General features: G+C 45.5%; 1 protein-coding gene across 4 annotated transcripts in view; it reads left to right on the top strand.

The window, feature by feature from the left end:
• DNAH17 (dynein axonemal heavy chain 17) overlaps positions 1–12621 on the top strand; it is a 12633448-nt gene that overhangs the window by 5443649 nt on the left and 7177178 nt on the right. The gene's annotated exons all lie outside the window — the stretch shown is intronic.

The following is a 12621-nucleotide window of genomic DNA, read 5'->3' as shown; positions in this document are numbered from 1 at the left end:
AAGGACTTTGCGAGCTATGCTCACCTCTGCTGCGCTGTCTAGCATTGTCTGAGCCCACTCTCCGTTTTTCAGTTGTGTCCTCAGTATTCTCGGCATTGTTAACTACCTTGATACTGGCTACCTTCTTTTTTGGAAATTGTAATTTCTTTTTTAGTTGAGCAGGTTCCTTGTCTTTGGACTTGGCGTGCTCTTCTGATCGTCCTCTTCTTTCCGATTTCTGCGAGGAATTCTGAAAAGATTGAGAGGGACGTGTATCAATGTCTTGATATCTATCAGGTTTTTTAATATTATCCCTATTTCTAAGGTTATATCTATTCCCAGAGGGGTCACTCTGCTGTGACCTCTGTCTTTGGTTTGGAGATTTCTCTCTTCGCCTAGGAGACCTCCCTCTGGACTGGAATTTCTTTTCTTTAGGATTGGATTGTTTGTTTCCATCCCAGTTCTTTTTTGGTGAATTATTATTATTAAAAAATATTTTTTCTGGACTTGTAGTCAGTTGCGGTTTTACTGGTATTCCACCTAGACTATCTCTACCTAGTTCCTCATAGGATTTTTCTATGATTCTGGCAATTTCAGCTGGTTGGTCTGCTATATCTGTCTCTTTTAACCTCTGGCGGATCGCCACGTTTGCTGCTTCACCTTTTATGTTGGCTAGTAATATAGCCGAGACCTGCTTGAAGTCTTTCAGTAATTTCATACCAAGAGTTAAAGCTGGTTCTGGACCGTATTCATCTTGAATTTGTTTTAGCACATCTGGTATCACCGAAATGGATGGAACACCCTGCGTTTTTGTATAGATGGAAGCAAAGACTGTACCCCAAGTGTCACAGTCCTCAATGTGTGGTGTGATTCCCATTGGGAGACATATAGTCAGAATCCTGTGTTTTTCCAATGGGGTGGTGTCAGGAAACACCGCCTCTATTTGGGTGATTTTCTGTGCCAACCAGAATGGTATTTGTTCCCGTTTAGCTGGAACTTTACCTAGGCAGGATTGGATGTTCTGTGGTGTAATTTTATTTGTGTTCCCCTGGTGAGGGGTCAGCTGTGGAAGTTTAATCGCTGGCTGAATTGTTGAAGTCCGCATTACATACTGAACTAATTGTCTATGAATTTTTTGTAGTTGTTTTAGCTGTATTAACAGCTCTGCTGCAGGCATTCTATCGATGTCTGGATGTGGTGTGTATCCGGCTAAGACCGGCCACGTTGCTCCTGGTCTTCCTAAAGGACCGAGCCTTGTAATGTGATTATTATGTTTTAGGGCGCCATCAAATAAGAGCAAATGCTCTTGGAATTTGAGTGGTACTTCCACCTCCTCGAAAGGAGTGTATGTTTCAGGAGGTTCCTCTACTTTGTAATAGTGGAAGTACTTTGTTACAGCATTTGCTGCTGGAAAATGTATCCATGAATAGTATACCTCTGTCTGCCGATATTCGTGTGCCTCGATTACGAATATGACTGTGCCACCTCTAGGTGTCAGTCCATTTTCTATAAGTTTTAAGGTTATAGATCTCCTTTTAATGACCGGAATGAGTGTTATATTCGGGTCTGCTGCTTGCATGGTAGCATCAGCATCTGCGAGTTCAGTTGCTAATCTAACTGCCTCTCTTTCTTCATCACTGTCTCCCATTTTACAGACAGGATGATATTATGTTTATTTGCAGATCAGGTTTCTTTATGGAACAAAGATTAGATGCACAATATTTTGGAACTGTTTTTATCCTTCAACGTTGACTTGACCAAAAAGCATACATAGGAGTTCCCTCCTGCGAGGTTTTGGAGGATATAACCTTTCACCCACTCCAGACGTCTTTGGAGTATTTGGGAAAAGGGGTCTGAGTGAGAAAGCACGACTGAGTTACTCTAAATGTCTTACGTTAGTTTTATCGCCCTTTCCAAACACGTTGGGCGCCATGTAGTATAGTTCCTATCTTCCCAATAGGCTCTGCGCATTGGAGTAGTACCTACAGCAGTAAAGGCCTAGGCCAGACGTTAACTAGGTCTACTACTGTCGATACTAGACTTAATTTTTGGGTTTGCCAGCTAAGCTCAGAGTTCGCTAGAAACTTTCTCGAATGTTCAGGAAAGAATTACCTCCCCTGATTAGACAAGAAGGGATTTAGTTTCTGACAACCATAGAACATGACAACTTTGCTCTCCCCTAATCAAGAGTCAATCTCAAGAGTCGTGTGAGCACAAGGCAATTATTTTACTCAGTCAGTACGTGCATTCTTAGTCTCATCAGAATGTAGAGAAAAGGAAGAGACGGGCGTGTTCAATAAAAGGTGTTATTTATTGATCAGTCTCTTTTCTCATACATGAGAAATGGATCGATATTATTGCAATACTCATAGTTAAGTAAAGTGCATACATTAAAAGCAATAGTATAAAATAATACTGTAAAAACATTGATATGGTTTCTTAGCCATATGATGTTTAAAATGATTAAAATATATTTACATACACATATACATTTGACTAAACGTACTCAACTGGTGTTTCTAAATACGCCTACCCCGTGTACCTGACCTAAGTCTAATGCGTGGGCGGGAATAGAAAGTTACAGTTTAAGTTAAGTTTGTTTTTGCCAAGTGAATAACTAAAGAATTCTCTGTGAGGGGTTATTCAGTTCTGTACCTGGAAGTTAGGATGAATGAGGAATGGTATCTCTTTCTCTGCTCTCGATATTCCAGGCTGCCTGCGAGGGCTACCCGGAAGCGCCGGTGCTGGGTCTCTCGGCTTGAGATAGCAGCGCGTCTCTCAGCGCGTCAGGAAGGCGGGGCTGCTGCCAGCGGGGTCTGCTTCTGCTCTCGGCTTCGGCAAGTATGGCTGCTCCGTCTTGTCACCACGCGTGTGTTTGCATAGGGCAAGGTCGGCAATATTTATACCTTAAAGGTGCCGAGATTGACGTAAGTATGGACATAGATACGTCAATAAAGATGTCATACGACTTGCTCGTTAGCACATTCTTTACTAAAGTTCTCTGTGAAATCAAAACAATGGCCGCACGGATTATCCAGGTTGTCATAGGTTTGATTTGTTATGAGAACGTCGTATGCCTTATCAGGGGCTGGAGGAATGTCGCTTGTCTAATTAGATCTCAAGCGTTATGACCTAATCAGATAACACGTTCCTGTGCCGTAGTGTGACTGCGTCAGATAACGGTATCTGCATCATGGGGGTTTTCATGCCTCATGGGCTGACTGTTAGTTAACTTGATAGTTAGTTTAACCAGAATAGGGTCAGGAATAGGGGGACTGATTCAGAACCTATAGAAATACACGACACTGCAGTTCGCATTCCATTGTCTTAGTATATGGTTTGGTCTCCCCCTGGAGACCACTTTATTCTGTGCTACTTACCTTACTGTGATTGAAGTATTATTGTGTATTTCTGTTAATATCTCAGGGTAGGAGATATGCCAATGTGTTAACGAGTGCTGTGTAATAAATAGAAGTACTTTTATATAAACACTGAGTGGTTCTTTTTGTTTTAACCAATACTACATGATTAAACTGGTAAAACAAGCTGGTTAATGCTCCTTCAAGATAAGTCTGAAGACTGCTCTTCACAGCTACCACTTTCAGACCTTCCTTTGGTTATGAAAGACCCCTAAAATTACCATAAGGTTTGCCTGGATTAGTGCAAGGTGCATCACTTTAATAAGTGAGCACAACAGATTAAACCGGCCTCCTACACGCATCCTAAAGAAATACATAAGAAAGAAGGAATTCAGAATGCTAGCTCTCTGCCAGATTTACCCCTAGCTCCATCACGGGGTTTGAATATGTTATGTCGACCTTCCTTCAGGATGCCTACTTTCATGTCCCAATGGCCAGGAAACATTGGAAGTTCCTCAGGTTCAAAGTGCCATCCAAGCATTACCAATAGAAGGTGCTACCATTCGGCCTGATATCAGCTCCTTGCACTTTGTCCAAGTGCATGGCAGTCGTAGCAGCAGCCCTTAGAAGAAAGAGCATATTTGTCTACCCATACCTAGATGACTAGTTGGTGAAAAGCTCTTCTCCAGATCAAGCAAGAAAACATACAATTCTTGTCTTGACACACTCCAATACTTAAGTCTCAATGTCAACACCAAAAAATCCATGCAGATCCCCACCCTGGACACAAAAATCAGAAAAGTGTCCTTTGGAGGAGAAACTATCTTCTATTGCTCATAAATGTTCAACCCTTCTACAAACGCAGCAGCCAACAGCCAGACAGATGGCTTCACTGCTGGGGTCAATGCCCTCATGCATATTCCTGGTCCCCAAGGCTAGCCTACACATGAAGCCTCTCCAACAGAATCTGGAAGATCAATGAAACCAAAAAACAGACTACTAGGACAAGAGGGTCACCCTGTCACAAGCAGCAAAGAGTTTGTTACAGTGGTAAATTCAACAGAATAATCTACTCAAATGTGTCCTGTTTCACCAGGACAGTATTACGCAAATACTCTTTACAGTTGCAGCTCTCCAGGGCTTGGTAGCACACATGGTCTTCCTCTAGACACAGGGCCTGTGATCGGCCAAGGGACAACTATAACATATCATTATGCTGGAGCTGTGGGCTGTTCATCTAGCCCTCAAATCCTTTTATCCCTCCATCCAACCCAAGCAGCCCCTGGTGTAAACAGACAACACAACCATAATGCATTATTTAAATAAGCAAGGGGGCACTCGATCTTGCCCCCTATCCATGGAAGCGCAGGCCATCTGGAATTTGCTCATAGCGAGGAAGCTGACAAAATTGCCCATTCACTTGTTAGGAGTCCACAATACACAAGCGGACTCTCTCAGCCGAAACATTGTCGACCCACACAACTGGATACTACACAACAACATTTTTAAAGAATGGGGGTATCCACAGATCGATCTGTTTGCAAAAGAAAGCAACAAAAATGCTTAGACTTCGCATCCAGGTTCTACCAACCAGAAACGAAGGCGAATTCCCCTTTGATCGACTGGTCAGGGACATTTCTTAACACATTTCCTCCCATTCCCCTGATACAGTCATTAATAGACTGTATTGAGCCAGGACCAGAAAGATCCTGATAGCTCCGGAATGGTCTCGTCAGTGGTGGTACCCATATCTCCTCCACCTGCCCCAAAGACCAAACAGGAGACTGGCATGCAGACAGGATCTCCTCCACATTCTTGGTGTGAAGATATTCCACCCCAACCTTCTCTCACTGAGCTTGACAGCATGGCTCCTGAATTCCTGCAGTATGGACACTTAGATATGTCACAGGAATGCATGGGCATTCTTCTGGAGCCCAAGAGGCCTTTCACCTTATGCTTTCGAATAGGAGAGATTTTCTATGTGGTGTGTTCAAAATCATTACCATCCAATTTCTAGATAGGAAGAAGTCATATTATCCTACCATCTCTAGCCTGAAAGTTGATCAGTTAAGGTACATCTTGCAGCCATAACGGCTTACCGAAAATCCCCTACACAAAGGTCACTTTTTCTTATTCCTGTAGTGAAAGATTTCTTAGAGGGATCGAGGAAGGTGTTTCCACCAGTATGCTCTCCCTCTCCTCGTTGGGAACTTAATGTGGTTCTTTCAAAGCTCACTGGTCCCCATTTTGAACCCATATATAAGGCAAACCTACAATACCTTACCTTGAAATCTGCTTTTCTAGTAGCTATCATCTGGGCACACAGAATCAGTGATATTCAGTCTCTGTGTTCCAAAGATCCTTCCACAGTATTCCATGCTAACAGAGTGGTGATGAGGACTCATCCGAGTTTCCTCCCCTGTTTCATCCCAGTTTCCTCTCCAGGTTCCTCCCCAAGTAGTTTCGGAGTTCCACGTTAACCAAATGATTTCTCTACCTGCATTTTTTCAAAACATGAGTTTTGAAATCCTATTCAGATAAAGCTAAAACCATCAAACAAACGGACCATCTGTTTGTTAATTACAGCTCTATGAGGGCAAGCCTAGCGTCCTCTAAACCGTCCATCTCTAGATGGATAGTTTTTTGTGTCCTGTTAACTTATTAGTTAGCCAACAATCAGCTACCTGCCAGACCCAAAGCCCAATCTACAAGGGGCAAGGCAACAACAGGCCTACTAACGAATGTCCACATCTCCGAAATATGCAAAGTTGCCACTTGGAGATCGTTGCATACCTTCACAAACCAAAACTCTCTAGATTCTGACACTAAGGCAGACACCAAAGTACGGCAGGCATCCATAAGAAACCTATTTCAGAGATGATAGCTGCTGCGTTTAAGATTCCTGACTCGTTTGCAGGGGTGTGGGATGAGCATGCTCCTCTGTTCTAATCCTTATGACTATTGATGAGTGTGAAAAGTTGGCCTGATATATGATGTTCACTAGTTCTAGTGATCACCTTGTATCAGTCCAAACAACCCTTATGGTGATTGGTTGTAAGTCAACCTTATAGACCAGCTATCCTAATGGTAGCATGGACAAAGCAGTCTTAGGCTAAACTCTTTTGGCAGGTGAAGCCAGCTGTTTTACCACATATAACCCCTTGAATGCCAGATTAAAGGACACCACACAGGTTGTTATGAAAATAAACAATATATTTATTAATAACAAACACCTCTGAACTCTTTATGAGGTCAGAGGGCTAAGCACATGACAATCTCTTAGGAAAAATACGATAAGTTGCACAAAATTACAATGGTGCAGACCAGGAGGGTCCGGGGTACTTCTCTTTTGGAAGGAAGCAAGGGCCAGTCTGGAGCAACCAGACCAGCAGTGAAGATTTCAAGGATCGTTGTCTAGGGGGCCACTAGCCAGCCGGCAAGTGACCAGACAACGGGTCGAGCAGCAACCAAGCAAAAGGGCCCCACGCAGATCTCGTGGATGCTGGAGGGCTGGTCTTCGGAGCAGGAGCTGCTCGGGGCTGGGGCTTCTCAATCCCCAAAGCACTTCCTCAAGGATGCCTTTGAAGTCCTGCTGGAAGCGAAGTGCAGTTTCTTCAAGATGGCCGGTCCCACGTGTCTCGTCGCACCCACGGATCTCAGCTGTGTTGCAGATGTAGGTTGAGGTCGGAGAGGTTTGGAAGTCCGGATCTTGTCGGGCTCTGAAGTCTTGTTCCGGCAGGAAGGACGACAAAGTGAACCGCTAGGGCGCTTGATGGTGCCTGCAGTTGCAGGGTGGACACTCCTTGCCCACAAGAGAGATTCTTCAGTCTTCTGGGGAGCAGAACGTCGAAGTCCAGAGTTTCTTCTTGTAAAGATGTTCAGGATAATCTAATTTGGAATCGGACCAGCTCCTACCTTTATTCTCCTAAAGGGGGCTGCACTAGTGACTAGGTCCCTCCCATGGGTGGGACCAGGAAGGGGGGTGGTTACACCCCCTATCCTTTGTCCGGTTTCGCGCCAGAGCTGGGGCTGGAGTGCCCCAGCAACTGGTTTGAACCGGTGTATGCACAGGGTACTTTGTGTGCCCCAGGCATGTCTCATTCCTTTCAGGCCTGTCCTACCTAATACACAAAATCCTGTCTGGGGTGGTGCTAGTACCTCCCAAGGCAGGAAACCCTTTGTCCAGGCCTCCCTTTCTGGAAGGACTCCCAGCAGCAGGAAGTCAGACTTGTGTCTGTGGTGGCAGCATCCATTTTGTGATGCTGAGGCTTCGTTTAACTTTAACCGGGGTTCACAGTTACATACATGTCGTGTCCCTCTAGAAGGGTGGAATGCTACCCCCGTCGTCAGAATTGGCGAGGGGGTAGTATTCCAATTCGTATGACACCTTACTCGACATGTTTTGATAATGCTATACCAAAGTTAGCATTCAACCGCGAGGATTATAATGCACTTAAGAGTATATGGTATAGCGTTATCATGGAACAGCTATTAGGACTTGGTTCCGCAAGCTGCCGACGGGCTCAGCTCATGCCAGAGCACTATCTCACATAATTCCAAGCACTCTGCCTTCAGGATTCATAAGGCCTGCCATAGGAGTGACTGATAGGAATATATGTGTCCATTTTAGGGTTAGATATAGGTATAGTATATCTATAGCAAAGGGTGATTACACCACCTTGCTCCAGCTGTCTTGCCAGCCAGTTGTGTCTGTTTAGATGGCCAGCCAGGGGTGGCAGAATACATGCTTCAGCCCCTGGTAGGCCCTGGGTATACCTATGCCCTGGGTACCTAAGGTACACTGTACAGGGACTGATAAGGTGGCCCAGTACCAATTGGTAGATGCACCTAAAGTACATGGATGTCCATTTAGAGAGAGAACAGCTAGGCTGTGGGTCTGATTAGCAGGCCCACAGCCAGGGAAAGTCGTAAACCAGTGAAGCAAAAAGCAAAAATCTGGGGTGACCATAGGATTGCAGACCCTACTCTCCTACAATGAGGATCCCCTGGAAGAGACCGATTAGTTACTTACCTGTAATCTTCGTTCTGTTCCAGGGGAATCCTCATCGAAGTCATAAGCAACCCACCCACCTCCCCAAACGAGTCTTGCATGCAGCAGTCCTTACATGTCTGTATTCTGTTTATTCATGCCAGTACTGACCTGTCACTTTTGTGGCATGGTGGGATACAGGAGGTCCTGGAGGTCTTAAAGGCACAGTGCCAGAATTACACTTGTTATACTTTTAATGAAGCCTATTGGCTAACAATGTCTTTGCATTTCCTTGCAGTTTTGTTTGTAGAAGAGTAGGATCTGCTTTTTATAGTTACAGTTTTTCGACTTTAGTCTGGCTGGGGCCCTGCTATCCAGGACCCCAGGGTAGCTGCTTCCTCTCTAAAATGATTGCATGTACTTTAGGTACACCACTGATTGGATTCTGGGGTACCCTTATAAGTCCCAAGTATATATGGTATCCTTTATACCCAGGGCATAGGTACCCCAGAGGCCTCTCAGGGGCTGCAGCATGTATTACGCCACACCTGGGAGACCATGCAAAATGACACAACAGGTCTGCTACAGCAGCCTGTGTAAGGTGATGTATGCACCCCTTACTTAGATATAGGTTTCCTATATCTACCTTATCACTACACATATAAACCTATCAGTCACCCCTATGGCAGGCCTTATCAATCCTGAAGGCAGGGTGCTGGGTTTTGTGTGAGAGGGTCCCCATGCATGAGCAGAGCCCCTCTGCAGCCTTCGGAATCTCTCCTCCGGGGTTGTTAGTGATGCAGCCTAGACCATATACTCTTAAGTGCATTATAACCTCGCGTTAAAATGCTAACTTTAAAATGGCTGCACCGAACCATGTGGTGTTCGGTGTCAAACACCTTGGAATCATACCTCCACACCAGTAACTGGTGTGGCAGGTATGATTCATCCATGGTAGAACCACTAGTGTGGGACACCGGGCTACCCGGTACCAGCTTTCCTTAACCTTGGCATCACAAAATGGATGCTGCAGCCACAGACACGAGTCTGGCCTCCTGCTGCTGGACGAAACTCTGGCAGGGGAGGCCTCGACAATAGGTTTCCTGTCACAGGGAGGTGTAACCACCTCTCAGACAGGCTTTAGTATAATGGGGCTGGGTGGGTGCACTCCAAGGGTGCTTTGAAGTCTGCACTGGGGGCACATTTGGTGTCCCTGTGCATAGCCCAGTTCAAACTTTTGCAGGGGCTACCAGACCCTGCTCTGGGGCAAAACTGGACAAAGGAAATGGATGTAGCCGCCCCTCTTTCCTGACCCTCCCATAGGTGGGTCCCCAGACTTTCTCCCACCCCTTCCTTGGGTATAAAGTAGGAACCCCTGACTACAGGATTTTAGATTTACCTGGACGAAACTCTGATACATAATCCTGGAACTTCGACGATCTGCAATGCGCTAGATGACTGAAGAAGCTCCCTTGGGGTAAAGGAGTTACTCCCCTGTGTGGCAGTCACAAAACACGCATCTGACCGGTTTGCATCTCCGAAGCACCCACTTATCTCCGAAGAATTTGCAACACAGGAGGTGGGTTCCCAGACTTCTCAAAGGCCCACCCAAGCTCCCAGCAAAGCTGAGCCCCATAGCCCTCGTCGGGACCGTGGAACCGGAACCCCTGGACACCGTGCACATTTGCAAGTGCATATGCTTCTTGGCAATCCTTGAGGCTGTACTTTGGGTTACTTGTAGCCCAGACCCGAGCAGCTATTCCACTGAAGATTGCCAGCCTACACTCCACAAGTGTTCTGTGCACCGGCCCTTTGTGTTTTCTCTCGAGGTCCCTTCGCGATCCCTGGTCCGTCAACCTGTGGGTCCCTGAGAAGGCAACTTTAACTTTCCTGGTTGCTCCAGATGTGCCCTGACTCTCCATTGCTTGGGGAGTCCCCTGCACCTTCCTGGTCCACACCGAAGCATCTTTTATCTTCCTGCATGGGTTGCTCTTGCCAAGGCTTGTTGTGTTTAAATCAAGCACCGATGCCACAGCACTCGACATCCTTTGTGGGACAGCTTGAATCCACCTCCTGGTCATCGTCGACGCCTCTTGGTCCTGGCGGCTGCAGAGTCAGGCTTCACCTCTTCGTACCTGAAGCACCCAACATCGGTGGGCATTCCTCTATTGTGCCCCTGACCAATGGCAAGTGACCCAGACTCTCTCCTCTCTGCTTTCAGTTTCTTCACATCTTCGATCCAGGCTTGGATCCCACCGGACACTTTCCTTCTTCACGGCAGCAGCACTTTACAGCAGGTTGCCATTGAAAACGGCTATGATTCCAGACACTATTTGTCACCTAAGCACCCGGCTTCCCTGGGTGAGGTAACTCGAGTACTCCGGTGCTCTCGTGGGTGTTAGCCCTAGAACCCCCCAAGTCTAAAGGGGTTTACTCAAAGTCCTCTCTTAAGTGTCCTTAAACTTAAAAATTCCAACCTTGACTTTCCCCATAGAAGCTAACGGCGTTCGCGGCTGTGTTCCCACACTGCACGCTTCCCCAATGGGTCCCTTGTGTCACTCTAATAGAGAAAAGAGGAGCACTTTGTTCGATTTACCTCTTATTTAACCTCTTAATGTGGGTTTAAACCAAGCGTGCTACAGGGGCTGACATGCTGTCTGGTCATGCCTATGTATATCACATCATATCTCAAGTCCCAAAAATTTACCTCTGTGCACTGTAGCTTCTAAGCTATTGGTACATTCAATTCTCCTACTGCTAACAACAAAAAACTCTTTCATACTACCATTCTACAAGAATTGCAGTCATGTATAACAATACATTAATAGAACATAAACATGTGCTGTTGCTTCACAAAAAACATTTAATCTGTTGCTAATCACAGAAAATGCATTATTCATTATTTCATTTGATCCATGAAGACATTTATTTTAGTGCCTCCTCAGGGGCTTGATTCTGTAAATAATACAAACAATATTCTTTCAATACAATCTGCAGGGAAGCATGTTTCAAAACTTACATGCCAAATATTCTAAATGTACGTTTTTCAAAATCATGAATTCTTTTTATATAATTTTTTTTAACATACTTTATTAGCGACTGCAAATTTGACAATGGTAATAACAGGTTCATGCAATCTGGACAGTCTTTTTTGATTTATATCCCCCCATTACACGACAATCATATCAGTATCTCATATGTAATACCAGGGAAATTGTCAAAAGGTAAACAGAGCATCATCCTCATGGCTCCACATATCGCTTGAAGGGTGTTTCAATATAATTTGGATAATAATGTAGCAATTCCCATTTTATATAGTTAAACAAAGCAACATAGAAACCGCTCAATTCAAACTTTCCCTAACCCACCCTCCCCACTCCTGGTCATTCCGTTCCCAGCATTTCCACTCCTCCTGGGGAAGTTCCAGTGGCTATCAGTCTATAAGGCATGTACAACAAAATCAATTCATCCGTTTCCGCTGAAAGGGCCCTACACTTAAAAGGACCTGCAGGCTCGTGCGTGTTATTGGGACTTATCCTTTTGGTGGGACTAAGTCGAGCGTTTCTAGGTCGATCAGCATGCCTTCCCACTCTATTGCTATGGAACGTTTCCGTAGTCCTTTCTCCTCCTCCCTACGGAAGGCTGCTCCCTCCGCCCGACCCCACTGCACTGAATCCATCTGCCATGTAGCCGTTACGGGGGATCTGGGGGACTTCCATCTCATCGTTATGACCCTGATCGCTAAAATGGGTGCAAGGTCTAGAAATTTCAGCTTAACTTTCTGTTTCCCTGACCGTCTACGTAATCCCACAAGGCAGGGAAAGACCTTGGCAGGGACTTGCAGTTGTGTTACAGTAGTGAGCGCTCGGCAAACCTCTGCCCAATATCCCGTAACCGCAGGCAAGACCACATCATGTGTATAAAGTCCGCTTCATCCCCTCTACAGGGGGAGTCCGGAAACATACAATGTATTTCCTTGGGGGTGAGATATGATCTATGGAGCACCATTGCCTGGATAAATTTGAGCCTACTATTTCGTGACACTCTTTTGGGGTGTTCTAGTATGGCCTTCCATGCCTTGTCTGTCAGTTCGGTTTCAGAGTTCTCTGCTCAGCGTGTTCTAAGGGTCATGAGCGGAATCGCTGCGTGTGCTCTTATCCCTGTGTATAGCCAGTGCACAAGGTGTCCCCCAGGTCCCATGTTATATAAAAGGTGTACAAGTTCATGTTGTGTAGGTTTGAGTCTTTGTGGTGCCCACGTGGTCCTAATATAATGTGTTACCGTAGCGTGTAA

The sequence above is a fragment of the Lissotriton helveticus genome, chromosome 7, assembly GCF_964261635.1.
Source record: "Lissotriton helveticus chromosome 7, aLisHel1.1, whole genome shotgun sequence".
In the NCBI taxonomy this organism is placed as follows: domain Eukaryota; kingdom Metazoa; phylum Chordata; class Amphibia; order Caudata; family Salamandridae; genus Lissotriton; species Lissotriton helveticus.
This window is presented reverse-complemented; position numbering and strand designations above follow the sequence as displayed.